Source organism: Tasmannia lanceolata, unplaced genomic scaffold, assembly GCF_043159265.1.
Source record: "Tasmannia lanceolata isolate RefF3 unplaced genomic scaffold, GAP_Taslan_0.1 ptg000037l, whole genome shotgun sequence".
Classification (NCBI taxonomy): domain Eukaryota; kingdom Viridiplantae; phylum Streptophyta; class Magnoliopsida; order Canellales; family Winteraceae; genus Tasmannia; species Tasmannia lanceolata.
This window is the reverse complement of record NW_027518714.1, coordinates 50,585,973-50,598,394: the sequence shown is the minus strand read 5'-3', so window position 1 is coordinate 50,598,394 and position 12,422 is coordinate 50,585,973. Positions and strand designations below refer to the sequence as shown.

At 37.7% G+C, this 12,422-nt stretch overlaps 1 long non-coding RNA gene across 2 annotated transcripts in view; it reads right to left on the bottom strand.

Annotated features, from left to right (window-relative positions):
* Window positions 1-789: 789 nt before the first annotated feature.
* LOC143860065 (uncharacterized) overlaps window positions 790-12,422 on the bottom strand; it is a 28,345-nt gene continuing 16,712 nt past the window's right edge. The window contains exons 2-3 of one of the 2 annotated variants that reach the window (XR_013239570.1): window positions 1,202-1,306; window positions 790-1,041 (exon numbers count right to left, since the gene is read on the bottom strand). This is a non-coding gene — a long non-coding RNA (uncharacterized LOC143860065). Of the gene's footprint in view, window positions 1,042-1,201; window positions 1,345-12,422 lie in introns of those variants that run through there. The other variant, XR_013239569.1, reaches the window with a different exon arrangement.

Sequence of the window (12,422 nt, the reverse complement as noted above, 5' to 3'; positions counted from 1 at the left end):
TAGATTAGAAATCCTTCCCTTATATGAATTAAGAATAGATTCTTATCCCTTTGGCGGACTTATTTACAAATTAAAATAAATTAAATTTCACAAGATCCCTTCCTCTCTCTCTCTCTAAAATGAAATGAGAGGCTCCCTAAAAACTAGCTGCCCAACCATCCCACTTCCTAAAATCGTATGGAAGGAAATCTCCTATAATCTCTCCTATGCTAACTTCATGCCCAAACTAGCTTAGCTGTTTCTTTTATTTATTTATTTATTTTTATTTGTACTTTTAGAAAAAGAAGCAAAATAGGAAATTTAGAGTTATTCATAAGGAAACTCTTGAAAATCTTTCTCTCACTGTAGATTAGATAGCTCTCCCAATATCCATACTTATTTGCAAGTTGTGTGGATCGTCCATCCATTCCCATGAGAGTTTCATTCTAATGGGGAGCTCTTTCCCATGTGAAATCATTTTCAAGAAAAAAGAAACAAAAAAGGGGTGGAAATGGAGGCATTTTGTTTTTGAAAAGATAGGCAAGTGGGGGTTGAAAAGATAAAAAGAGGGCGAAAAAATCATTTCCCTTTGCTCTCTACGATTTAATTTGTTGCATCTTATTTTTAATATAGTTGTGTAACATTAAGGGAAGTGATATATCTACCTTTTTCTTTACTTGGGATTGCCCTCTCTAGTGTAAAAGAAATGAATTCCTACCTTGATCCTTCTCTCTCTCTCTCTCTCTCTCTCTCTCTAACACACACAAAACACAAATGAAAAAGTAAAAGAAAAGACAAACAGCAAAAAAATAAAGAAAATAACAAATATAAGCGGAAACGGTCATTTCTTATTACATTTTATTATATCATAATCCCTTTCAATGGTAAGCAAGGAAATGTTAATGGACAAAAACAATGCTCCTGCTTGTCCACAACCATAGTTTACTTGTCCTAAAAATACTTAGGGATATTGGAGTTCTTCGCCGGGCCTGCAGCAGTAAGAGCATCTAAATCCAAGGTAACATGAGCCGCAACAGCCATTATCGCATCCTGTGTCGCATGCTGAAAACAACAAATCCAATCATAAGTCCTCCATATCCTTTCACAAAATATACAAAATAAGTACAAAAATCAATACCTAAAAGTTCTTTTTAAGGTTATTTTTTCTCTTGTAGTAAGGTAAAGATGACAATAGAAAACAAAATTGGAATATGATATTTACGTTTTTTTATAGGGATAGGCACGATCCCGCTGAGCTCGTCGACTAATGGATGACGATTAGTTGCTTCAGCAACCTCTTTTGCTGCAATGGATGCCACCAGGAGTGCTACAAAGAAGAATTTCAAAAAACCCATTTCTCCAAAGCTTGTGCCTGGTAATGTCTCTACATGCCCTATATATAAGCCTATGAAAATATTCTTCATGAAGAAATTGGATATTGGAAAGTTTATTCATTTTGTCTGTGATGGTTGTACTTTGTTCAAAAATCTGCAAGCTTATCTTCCTGCTTCTAAATTAGGGATGGTAATTAACATTGTCATGATTAGATAAATTTGGAGACATGCATACAATCTTTCATTTTTGGAAAAGTTTTAATTTGAGAAAATCTATGGAAATTTTAAAAATCACTAAAATCTTGACCCATAAAATTGGCAAGCTGGCAAGGGACAAGTGGACGTGGCACCCCTTGCTATTTGACTTAGGTGGTTTTTGCCTATGCAAGGGCTATGACCATATTAGGAACATTCTAATGGATAGTAGCAATTCTCAGCCAAACAATCAATTCAATGAACCATGTTTTGATTGTAAATAGAAGGTGGCTCCTTTGTATTGCTTATTAATTTGATTACATTTTCTCTTAATCTCTCTCAACACACAAATAGATATACGTGTGTCTATATCTATCTCCCTCTCTATAAATATATAAGTATATAAATTATATATATATATATATATATATATATATATATATATATATATATATACGTGTATGTACATGTATTTAATGAAACTGATATCAGCACTACCATATCTTATGTTTACACCCGTTTTTGGGCACGATCGGTCTAGAGAAACCGGATAACCAAATGTTGACCCGTTTCGACTTGGTCAAGGATGTTATATGGCCAACTGGAATTTAGTGGGAGCAAAGGGAACATGCAAACTAGACTGTTATCATAAGTTCCCTCTTACATACAAATTCGATCGGTCAAGTGACTGAGTTACTTAAACTAATAAGTTGGACTGGGTCAAATACGTGGTGCACTAGTTGAAAAGTGAATGACAACCACCTGAGAAAAGGTGGAGGTTCAAATAATGGAGCTTGAGATAGGACGATAGCATATGAGTTCCCTCCATAAGAACGCGAGTTAATGAGGAGCGGTTACCCCAATAAATCTATATAAGGAGATGATAAAATCCTTTAAAAGTCAATTTTAATTCCAAAAATCAGGAAAATTTTCAGAACATCTTAACTTTTTAGTGAGCATGTAATCCTTAAATCATTTTAACAGAAACCATAGATGTTAGTAATTTCCTTTGTAATTTAGAGTACTAGGATAGTTTAGATGCCAATGTTGCATTCATAATCGTATCCTAATTGCGATCAATCATTGAGAATTTGAGCGTTTAAATTATTGTATGTTGTTGAGTCCGAGGTTGTAGTCCACGGAAATCCTGAGAAACATGCCAGGCAATAAAATACTATAACTTTATATGCTAAATTATGCAAGAATGGAAAGCACGATTCCCTTCCATAAAGGCAACGTATGCACAAGAATGTGTTAGCCCTTAGAGCCTTAGGTTTCCCTAAAATTTTAGACATTAGAAACCCTTAAAGAATCAAATATCAGCAATTAAACAAATTGAATTAATTTAACTCATGTTTTTGGAACCGTTGGATAACGGTATCACTTCGTAGGGACCTTTCGAGCCGATTAGGAACACTTACGTTATGTTGTGGTCTAGGTTTTAGGGTGTCTTAGAGTTAGAGAGTTCAGCCTCATCGCGACTGATTACTATTATTAGTAATTGAGTAATAGATCTAGTTACACTAGTTACCTCTTTTTTTCCTATAGGACAACCCTAGTTGCCTATGATATAGGTTCACCTGCATTAGTCTAAGGGATGTCTTGTAGTTAGATAGGACCATATAGCATCTTAGATGGAGTCTTAGGATAATAAAATCTACTCAACTTGAATTAAATAATCTCTTGAAAACTGTTGAAACAGTCAATCCAGTCTAGATTGGTGTCCTAGATGTCTTAGGCATATAGCTTAGTTTAGGTACCGAACTACGTCGACTCTGATCCCAGTGAGGCTTGGGTACGTAGGCAGCTTGAATGTTTAGATGGCATTCCTCGCACGAGTCAGCCCCACATACAATCAGTGGGGTTTTTAGGGTAGTTTTTTTATTTCTTCTCAAATTTAAAATCCTAAATTAAATTGATTAAACCACTTAGGATTTTTTTCCAAATTAGAATTTTAGGAGAACTTTCACATAGATTGAATCTCAATTAATCAAGAAAATCAAGATACACATTTAGGAATTACATTGAAATTAGATTTTAGGAGGCATGTCACATAGTTCGCACATCAAAAGAGTTTAAATGAGCAATTTAAAAAAAATCAAGAGAGTTAACTTTTGGAATTGAAGACCGGATTACCGGGCAAGAATGATGCATGTGCTGGTAATTTTTCATACCTTCCATTCTCGTAATCAGGTAACGAATCTAGACTTCTGAGACCGCAGATCATTGCAGTGTCACTTATGGGTCCTAGGTCCCTTACCTAGCTGACGACTCTGGTCATTCTCTTTTGCGAGAAATTCGGATTGCTTTAGTGACCCTAGTTAATAGAAAATATGATTTATATCAATAAGTAAAAAGCGCACGCCATTCGTGTGGGTACGAGAGACCAAGATAGAGGGAGGCGGGTCGCGCCCCCCTCGCGGGATCGGGTCCCACAGACTGACGGCTTTGCTGGGGACCACCTAACTTCATTAAAATTTCAAAGGATAATAACACTTTTGAATTTATTTTAATTGGCTTATGAAAACTCTATCTTATATCTTATATGTTTGATATATTAGTTTGTCTGTTTTCTTTTATTTTCTCATCACATTATACTGCAAACTTAATCTAACAAAACCTGAAGGCATCATAGAATTACGAGAACTTATTGTATACACTTACATCACTTGCATCCAAACCCTTGCATCTCACATGCACACACGTCCTGTTTAGGAACACGGAGTGTTATCTAGCATGGTTTACTGAAATTTCATCACCTGGTGTCTGTGTGCTAGAGAAGCATTCAACTCTTAGCCTAGTACCTTTATGGTGCGTAAACGGATCCGTTGGCTCATGTACTACTACATTGGACACTAGTACAGTATATTGAGCACGGATTTGTGCTAAGGGAGCCCTTGGCCTTACCCCTAGATTACCACATACATGCATATAGTACGAAACATGCGTGCATCACGTGTGTGAGCCTAGATTAGGATATCCTACCAATTTGTGTCTAAATTAGGCCGTAGTCCATTTTTCAATGGCTAAGATCGGTTTTAGGAACACAAACAAAGTCATAAGTCTAGATCATTTTTCCACTCCCCTAGATTAGGATTAGAATTTGATGCCTTCAGATAACATCAGATAAGATGTAAGAAGATTAAAAGCTTTCCCTTTCGGATTAGAATATAAATCCCATCTTGCCCAAAAGCTCATAGGATTAGTCTATTCTTGATCTATCCTTCAAACCAACCTTGTGCGATCTCATCTAATCTTTTGATCATGTGTCTAGCATTCTCCTCTTGTGTGATTCGATCATGTCTTCATACCTTCCCTTAACCGGCAGGAACAGAGTCTCAATCCTTTTGATTATGCAATCCTGATGATTTGATCATTACTTGATCCTGATAATCTAATCATACTTTCATCCCTAGTCTCTTCTTACTCTAAGGGCAACCTTTTTCGATATTATTTTGCTAAACCCTTGAGAGTTTATTCTCATGATCCTTAAACTAGGGGCATTCTCTGCGCGGTTCTGTCATCATTGTCATGTCTTGGTCTTTTAGGATTCATCCTATCATCCCTATATCATGCTTAGCCCACAATCATTTTTCAGTCATTGATTAGAAAACATTCATTGAATTCAAGCTTACACCTCATGTTCATTGTTTTCATTTCAGGAAGTTGTCACCATAGATAGCTTACCACTCCTTGGGTTCGAGTTTCTTCGCGGTTGGAGAGGAGATCTGTTTCTCTGCCACCTTCTGTGATAATCCTAGCATCTTCACCTTCCTTCCCGTCCTCACCAATGGCAGAAACTCAGATAATCCTCCACCTATTTCCCTTGCTGATACCTTAGCTTTGGTTCTCAAGCAACTTCAAGAGATCAAAGAAGAGAATCGAGTCATCAAGGCCCAACTTTCTGAGAAGTTTGGGCCATCATATTCTAATTCCAAAGATAAGGGGCCTATACACCATGTTACTACTTCAGGAGCGCCTGTCCATCCTGTGTTTGTTCTTATTCCTGACAAGACCGAGGAAGATTTTGAGAAAGAACAGTATAGGGAGGACAACAACAAACCTTCTCAGACAATGGAGTATAGCAAGGACAACAGCAAACCTTCTCAGACAATGGTTGATAAAATGGTCATGGAGAAACTACACAGTCTTACGAAGAAAGTTCAAGATATTCAGCTTCAAGAGCAGGGAGGTTTCAATCCAAGTAATCTCACTCTTCCCTGAAATACGTCTCCCAGCAAGCTTTCAGATGCCAGATTTTGACAAATATGACGGTGTCGGTTATCCGATCACACACTTGCAAATGTTCACCATCATGTGCCACCCTCAAGGTCTATCTTCTGAGCAAATGGCTCAATTGTTCCCGGTTTCTCTGACAAATGTCGCTAGAAGATGGTTCATGGTCCTAGATAAGACTCGTTATAGGACATGGAAGGACATAGATGAGCAATTCATAAAACAGTTCAAATATGATGATGGCACGAAGATCACCAGGAAGGATCTTGAGAGAACTAAACAGGACTCGAAGGAGTCTTTCTTAACCTTTGTGAAAAGATGGAGAAGGTTAGCAGCACAAATGATGGAGCGCCCTTCTGAAGAAGAACTGGTCCAAATAATTATGAAGAACATTTCCCCTCAACTCCAATATCACATGTCTCTCCAATATTATCAGGACTTTAAACACTTCATTGTAGCGGGCACACAGATTGAGGAAGCTATGGCCCAAGGAGTATTTAACTGCAGTAACCCGAATACCAGAGAATTCAAAAAGTCACCATCAGCCGAAGTCAGTAACCTTTCCCGTGCCAATGCTCAATCATCAAGATCCCAAAATCCCTTGGTGATGGATTATACCCAACCCACTGCCACACCTCGACCACAGGCCCAGACAGAATTTTCCCCTCTCCCTCTTCCACCATCTGAGATACTCAAGGAGTGTCTAGCCTCAGGTTGCATAACCCTACTCGACATTAGGGCTCCTCCCAATCCTTTGCCAGCAAATTGGCGAGTAGATCAACACTGCGAATACTATAGAAATCCCGGCCATCTCACTGATAATTGCATTACCCTAAAATTCAGAATTCAAAGGTTGCTCGACAATAAAGGCCTTGTATTCGAGCCAAGACCCAATGCTACCAATAACCCATTACCTGGTTATGCAAACCCTGCTGCTGCTGTCAATGCTATAACCATAGGAGACCCAGATTTTGACCCTCTCACTCTTATCTATGCCTTAGAACCTACGTCTGAACCTCTAGGAGTTATCTGGGTAAGATTCTTTGGAAGAAGAAGAAGATACAGACAGTGAAGATGTTATAATAGCTGCTATCCTGATGTGAACCGGCCTTCGCCGAGCCTCCAAAGCCAGACAGTTGTAGCGGTTAAAGTTTTAGTCATTTACTATTTTATGTTGAGTCAGTCATTATGGTAAGTACAGTTGTTGAGTCCGGTCTTACAGTTCAAGGTCAATACCTAGTCCAGGCAAGTTATCTTTTACTTTTCTTTTTATTTTGAGAGTTGTGAATCATGAGCATGTTCAGGATAGGTCATCAGATATAATAGCTTTTTCTTTAAATAAAATTTCAGTCCCAATAGTTCATTTGTGTCTGTTTCTTAAGTATGCTTCTGATCTTAATAAAAAAAGTAAGACTCCCTCCTCAAATGAGGACGAAATTGACGAAACTCCACTTGAGTCACACCAATTGCTTGAACAAGTGGAGGAGCGCCGATCCCAACCTTTCAAAGAAGAAATCGAAATAATAAACATTGGCACTAATAACTTTAATTCAGTAAATGCCAATTGGAAATACATTATTCTCCTAAAGAGCGTGAAGAATTAATAAACCCATTTCGAGGACAAGAAGATTGTCTAGAAACATTACAACCAATATCAGGGGCAAGGCCTAGATGAAAATCTCAAAACAATAAAGGAGTGAGTGACACGTGCTATACAAGGGGGCATGGATTGGAAACACCTTTCATATCTCCAGTCGATGACTTTGGTTCCCAAAATTCATCATGTGGCAATGTGAAGCTGACAAAATTCAAGATAAGAAAGTTTAGAAGCAAGCATCAAAGAGCGATCATCAAGTATCAAGAGTTACTGATTCATAATTGGAGGATGTCAAAGAATTAGTTTCGCTCCATCAAAGTCAAAAGCACATAACAGAATCTTGAAAGAAGGTGACCCGTTATCTCTTACCTGGAAATGCCGTCAAACTCCGTAAAAAAAAGAACAAATAAATAACTAGATCAATTCAAAACCTGAACATTGGAATGCCTCCTTGGGCCGAACCAATCCCAAATTCATGACCCAATGTAAAGAAGAATATTCGTTTGCAAACCTTTTGAGCCTGAATAAAATTCCTTCGAAAACCCATTAAACTAGGGGCATCTGCCCTGACCTACGTCCGACCTGATCCCTACACTGGTGTACGTAGGCAGCTCTGTCAAACTGAGTTCGGTCGTTTCAGAAGAAAACGTTCAATCGTTTCGAAAAGAAGAAAAAAGAAAGTTAATCAATCAAAAAAAAAAACTCATTCGTTCAAAAAAAAGAAGTCAATCAATCAAAGAAAAAGTTCAATTGTTCCAAGAAGAAAAAAAGAGAGTTAATAAAAGAAAGAACAAAAAGAAGAATCAATTTACCTTCAAACTAGGGGTATCCGCCCTGAACTACGCGAGACCTGATTCCTACGCTGGGATACGTAGGCAACATGTTCACAAGTTCGGTCAAAATCTTTGCAAAGCCGTAAGCCATTCTTTGAAAAGCCCTACCCCACCTATAAAGTCCTTCCGGTGTTCAGAATCAAGGATCTAGATCCAAACTGAAGAAGAAATAAAGAAAAGAACGGAGTTTGAAGATCTGCTAAACTGAAAATCTGAAAGGGCGGTCTAGGCAAAATTTAAGATCATTTTCCTGCTAAGTTGAAAATCTGAAAGGGCGGTTTAGGCAAAAGTTAAGGGGATAGCCTGCCGAGTTGAAAACCTAAAAGGCCGACTCAGGCAAAAGTTAAGGCTAGCACGGACCGCCAAGTTAAAAACTCCTGAAGAGGTGACTTGGTCATGGTAAGAGAATCATTATAAGAAAGCTATAGCCGGTATCAAGACTAAAGATCAAGAAGAAGTTCAAGCAAGCTCAAGTGTCATCCTAGAAACTGAGGGTATTAAAACTAAGCAATCTTAGGAGTAGTAATTAAATCCTTGAGGCATTACTGTTTTAAGGAAGAAGTCCAGTGTTTACCAATTGAGAAACTATTTCTTGAAAGGATAGACTTACCAAACAAAGTATTAACTAAGTCAGAAGCATCACTATGTTTGTCAGTATAGTCAGTTAATCTTTGTTATTCTAAGTTCACTCCTTCAGAGCTCCTCAATCCTTTGAGTAGTGTCTTTTATCCAAATTTTCTTTTTAGGAAGAGTCAATCGTCGTCCTTGTGTCCAAATAATGCAATTGTCTCAGTGAAAGAGGCACAGTGTCGTCAGCTCCCTGCGATGATACCTAAGCCAAGTTAATCCTGAAGGACATACTTTGAGAATCTAGTCAAGGAGCTTCATTTCAAAGAAGATCAGCTCAGAAGCATTCGGAAGTAGAGATGTCAGAAAGTGCAGTTTCCATAAGAAGACCATGCCCCAGAAAAGTACCTAAATACTTGCAAGAGCCCTGGAGGTAATGGTGCTTGAGCCAGTTTCTCAGAAAGATGAATCATTAAAATTCTGAATTCCCTTCCAAATAATTGAAAACTATCCTGGTCAAGAAATGTTTGTCTAAATACCTGTCAAAGAAAAAATCTCACTAGAGAGCTGTCATTCTAGATTACCAATTTCAGGTATTTAGATCAATGTTTCAGTTATCAAAAGCCCTAGCCAGACCAATAGTCTCTTTTGTTGAAGCTTCTTGAAAGCGTTCCTAAACCGTTTTGTTAGTCTTGCTTCATCATTCTTAATGCTTGATTGCTTGTCATTTGTCAAAGTCTTAGTATCAATGTTATCCCTGATTTCATTGATTTCAAAAAATCTAAAATTCATCAAATCCAACATTATGTCAAATTCAAATTCATAAAAAATCTCCCAATTCTTCGTTGTTGAATTCATCAATCAAAGCTATCTTATCTTCTTCGAGCCCGTTTGGGAACTGTGTCTCATTTTTTGAGTCAATTTGGGAATGGTCTCCTATCTTCTTCGAGCCCGTTTGGGAACGGTGTCTCATTTTTCGAGTCCATTTGGGAATGATCTCTTACCTTCTTTGAGCCTGTTTGGGAACAATGTCTCATTTTCTGAGTCCATTATTGAATGGCCTCGTATCCCCTTTGAGACCGTTTGTGAATGATGTCTCATTTTCTGAGTCCATTTGTGAATGGTCTCATATCCTCCTTGAGCCCGTTTGAGAATGATGTCTCATTTTTTTAGTCCATTTGTAAATGGTCTCATATCCTCCTTGAGCCCGTTTGTGAACGGTGTCTCATTTTCCCAGTCCATTTGTGAATGGTCTCATATCCTCTTTGAGCCCGTTTGTGAACGGTGTCTCATTTTTTGAGTCCATTTGTGAATGGTCTCATATCATTTTTGAGCCCGTTTGTGAATAGTGTCTCATTTTTCGAGTCCATTTGTGAATGGCCTCGTATCCCCTTTGAGCCTGTTTGTGAACGGTGTCTCATTTTTCGAGTCCATTTGCGAATGACCTCGTATCCCCTTTGAGCCCATTTGTGAACGGTGTCTCATTTTTCGAGTCCATTTGCGAATGGCCTCGTATCCTCCTTGAGCCCGTTTGTGAACGGCGTCTCATTTTCCAAGTCCGTTTGTGAATGGTCTCTTATCCTCCTTGAGCCCATTTATGAACGGTGTCTCATTTTTTGAGTCCATTTGTGAATGGTCTCATATCCTCTTTGAGACCGTTTGTTAACGGTGTCTCATTTTTCAAGTCCATTTGTGAATGGTCTTATATCCTCTTTGAGCTCGTTTGTGAACGGTGTCTCATTTTTCGTGTTCATTTGTGAATGACCTTATATCCTGTTTGAACCCGTTTGTGAACGGTGTCTCATTTTCGAGTCCATTTGTGAATGGCCTCATATCCTCTTTGAGCCCGTTTGTGAACGGTGTCTCATTTTCAGAGTCCATTTGTGAATGATGTTTATCCTCCTTAAGCCCGTTTGTGAACGGTGTCTCATTTTCTTCTAAAATCAGTTTGAGAACGATCTTTGTTCCTTCTCTTCAGAATCTATTCGAAAATGATATCTCATTCTCTCATTGCCCGTTTGTGAATGGCGCTACATCATGATTTTCTTTCATTCTAAGTTGCGTGATTTTCGCTCTTAGATTGAATTCATTTCTCTATTATTCTGAACTACCAGCTCATGGTGGCAAGAATAAATGATTTTTGATTACATTCAAATTCTAAGACTTCGTTTAGGGTCTTGCATTAGGTAGTATATGTTTGCGTCTATGTTGCATTTTGTCTAAAGAGTCCTTTGTTGATTAAAGCTGCGTAAAATGGCTCTATCACTTTTGCTTTCATATTCGATGACTATGTCATCTCAACCAAAGATGGGCATCTGTAAATACTCCCATTTTGCTACGCTTTGAAAAGCAAGAGATTCGGAAGTTTCATCGAGTCTTGAGTCGGTCTTCCACATTAGATTAGGTATTCATGCATTTCTATGGAGTTTTAAAGTTGATTCGAAATCCTTAAAGTCTCTAGGGGGTTCCATTGGACTCCGAAAGATGAAAAATCAAGTTTTCAATCAAGTAGGAAAAACTGCTATTTTGGGGTTTCTCAGGGATTTCCTTATTTTTGCGTATTTTTGCACCTCAGGGGTATTTTGGTCATTTGTAATGTGTCCCATTTGACCCCCAAGTCGTGTCTGAGAAATCTTGAGTGAATCCATGAACTTTGAGAAAAGTTGCTAAATTTAGAAACTTACTTGAATTAGAAATTTTGTGAAACGAGGGCATTTTGGGCATTTTCAGGGAATCCCAAGTAATCATGTTTGATATCACCCATCAAAATGAGCCATCTTAAAAAGTTTCTATTTTTGAAGTTTGACCACGAAGACTTTTCATTTTTAACTCCTCCTAGAAGGGCAACTTGATTTGAATGCACTTTGGTCCATTTTCGGGTGCGTATTGGTCAAATGAGAGCGTTTCGGTCCAAAAATTTATTTTTCCTAAGAGAGATTGCTTAACAATATGTTAGGGGTGCACCATAAAGGTCACATAGGTTAGGTCCATCCATAAAATATTGAATTTAAAAGAATTTTATTAAATGTTTATGAAAAAAAACCAAAACCCATGTGAGAAGGCCCATTGGGCAAAGCACACATAGGAAGAGGCGCAAGTGGACCCACCCATGTGGGTCGGCCACATAAGTGGGCGCCCCACATAGGTGGCCCACTTAGTTGGGCGCCTAACATGGATGAAGTGGGATGGTGATGTCATATTTGATGTGTTTTGAAAAAAAAAAGTATGAAAAGAAGGAAGAGTTATAATTAGAAATGACCAGTATGGACAGGTTAGTAAAATAGCCATAACGTTTTACCTTCTCGTTCAAAAAAATTATATTTATACTTGTCTCGAATATCTCAAAAAGATCTACAACTTTCTAGTTTACGACTTTTCTTGATTCTGCCCTTAAGTAGGTCGAAAATGATTGGCCTATTTTTAAATAAATCGAATTCATCAACTTTCTAGTTTACGACTTTTTCGAATTATTTTGGTCTTATTTTGAATTATTTCAATATTGGCCTATTTTTAATAAATATCAAACTGATTTATAAACTAATGAAACATTCCAAATCTTAAGTTTAGACATAAATATAATTTTTCATGAAATAAATTTTTGAAAATATGTTTTCTTTATAGTTTTCTAATCAAAGCCTCGTTTTGCGTACTGTAATTCTTTTTTATACTAAACTTGATAAT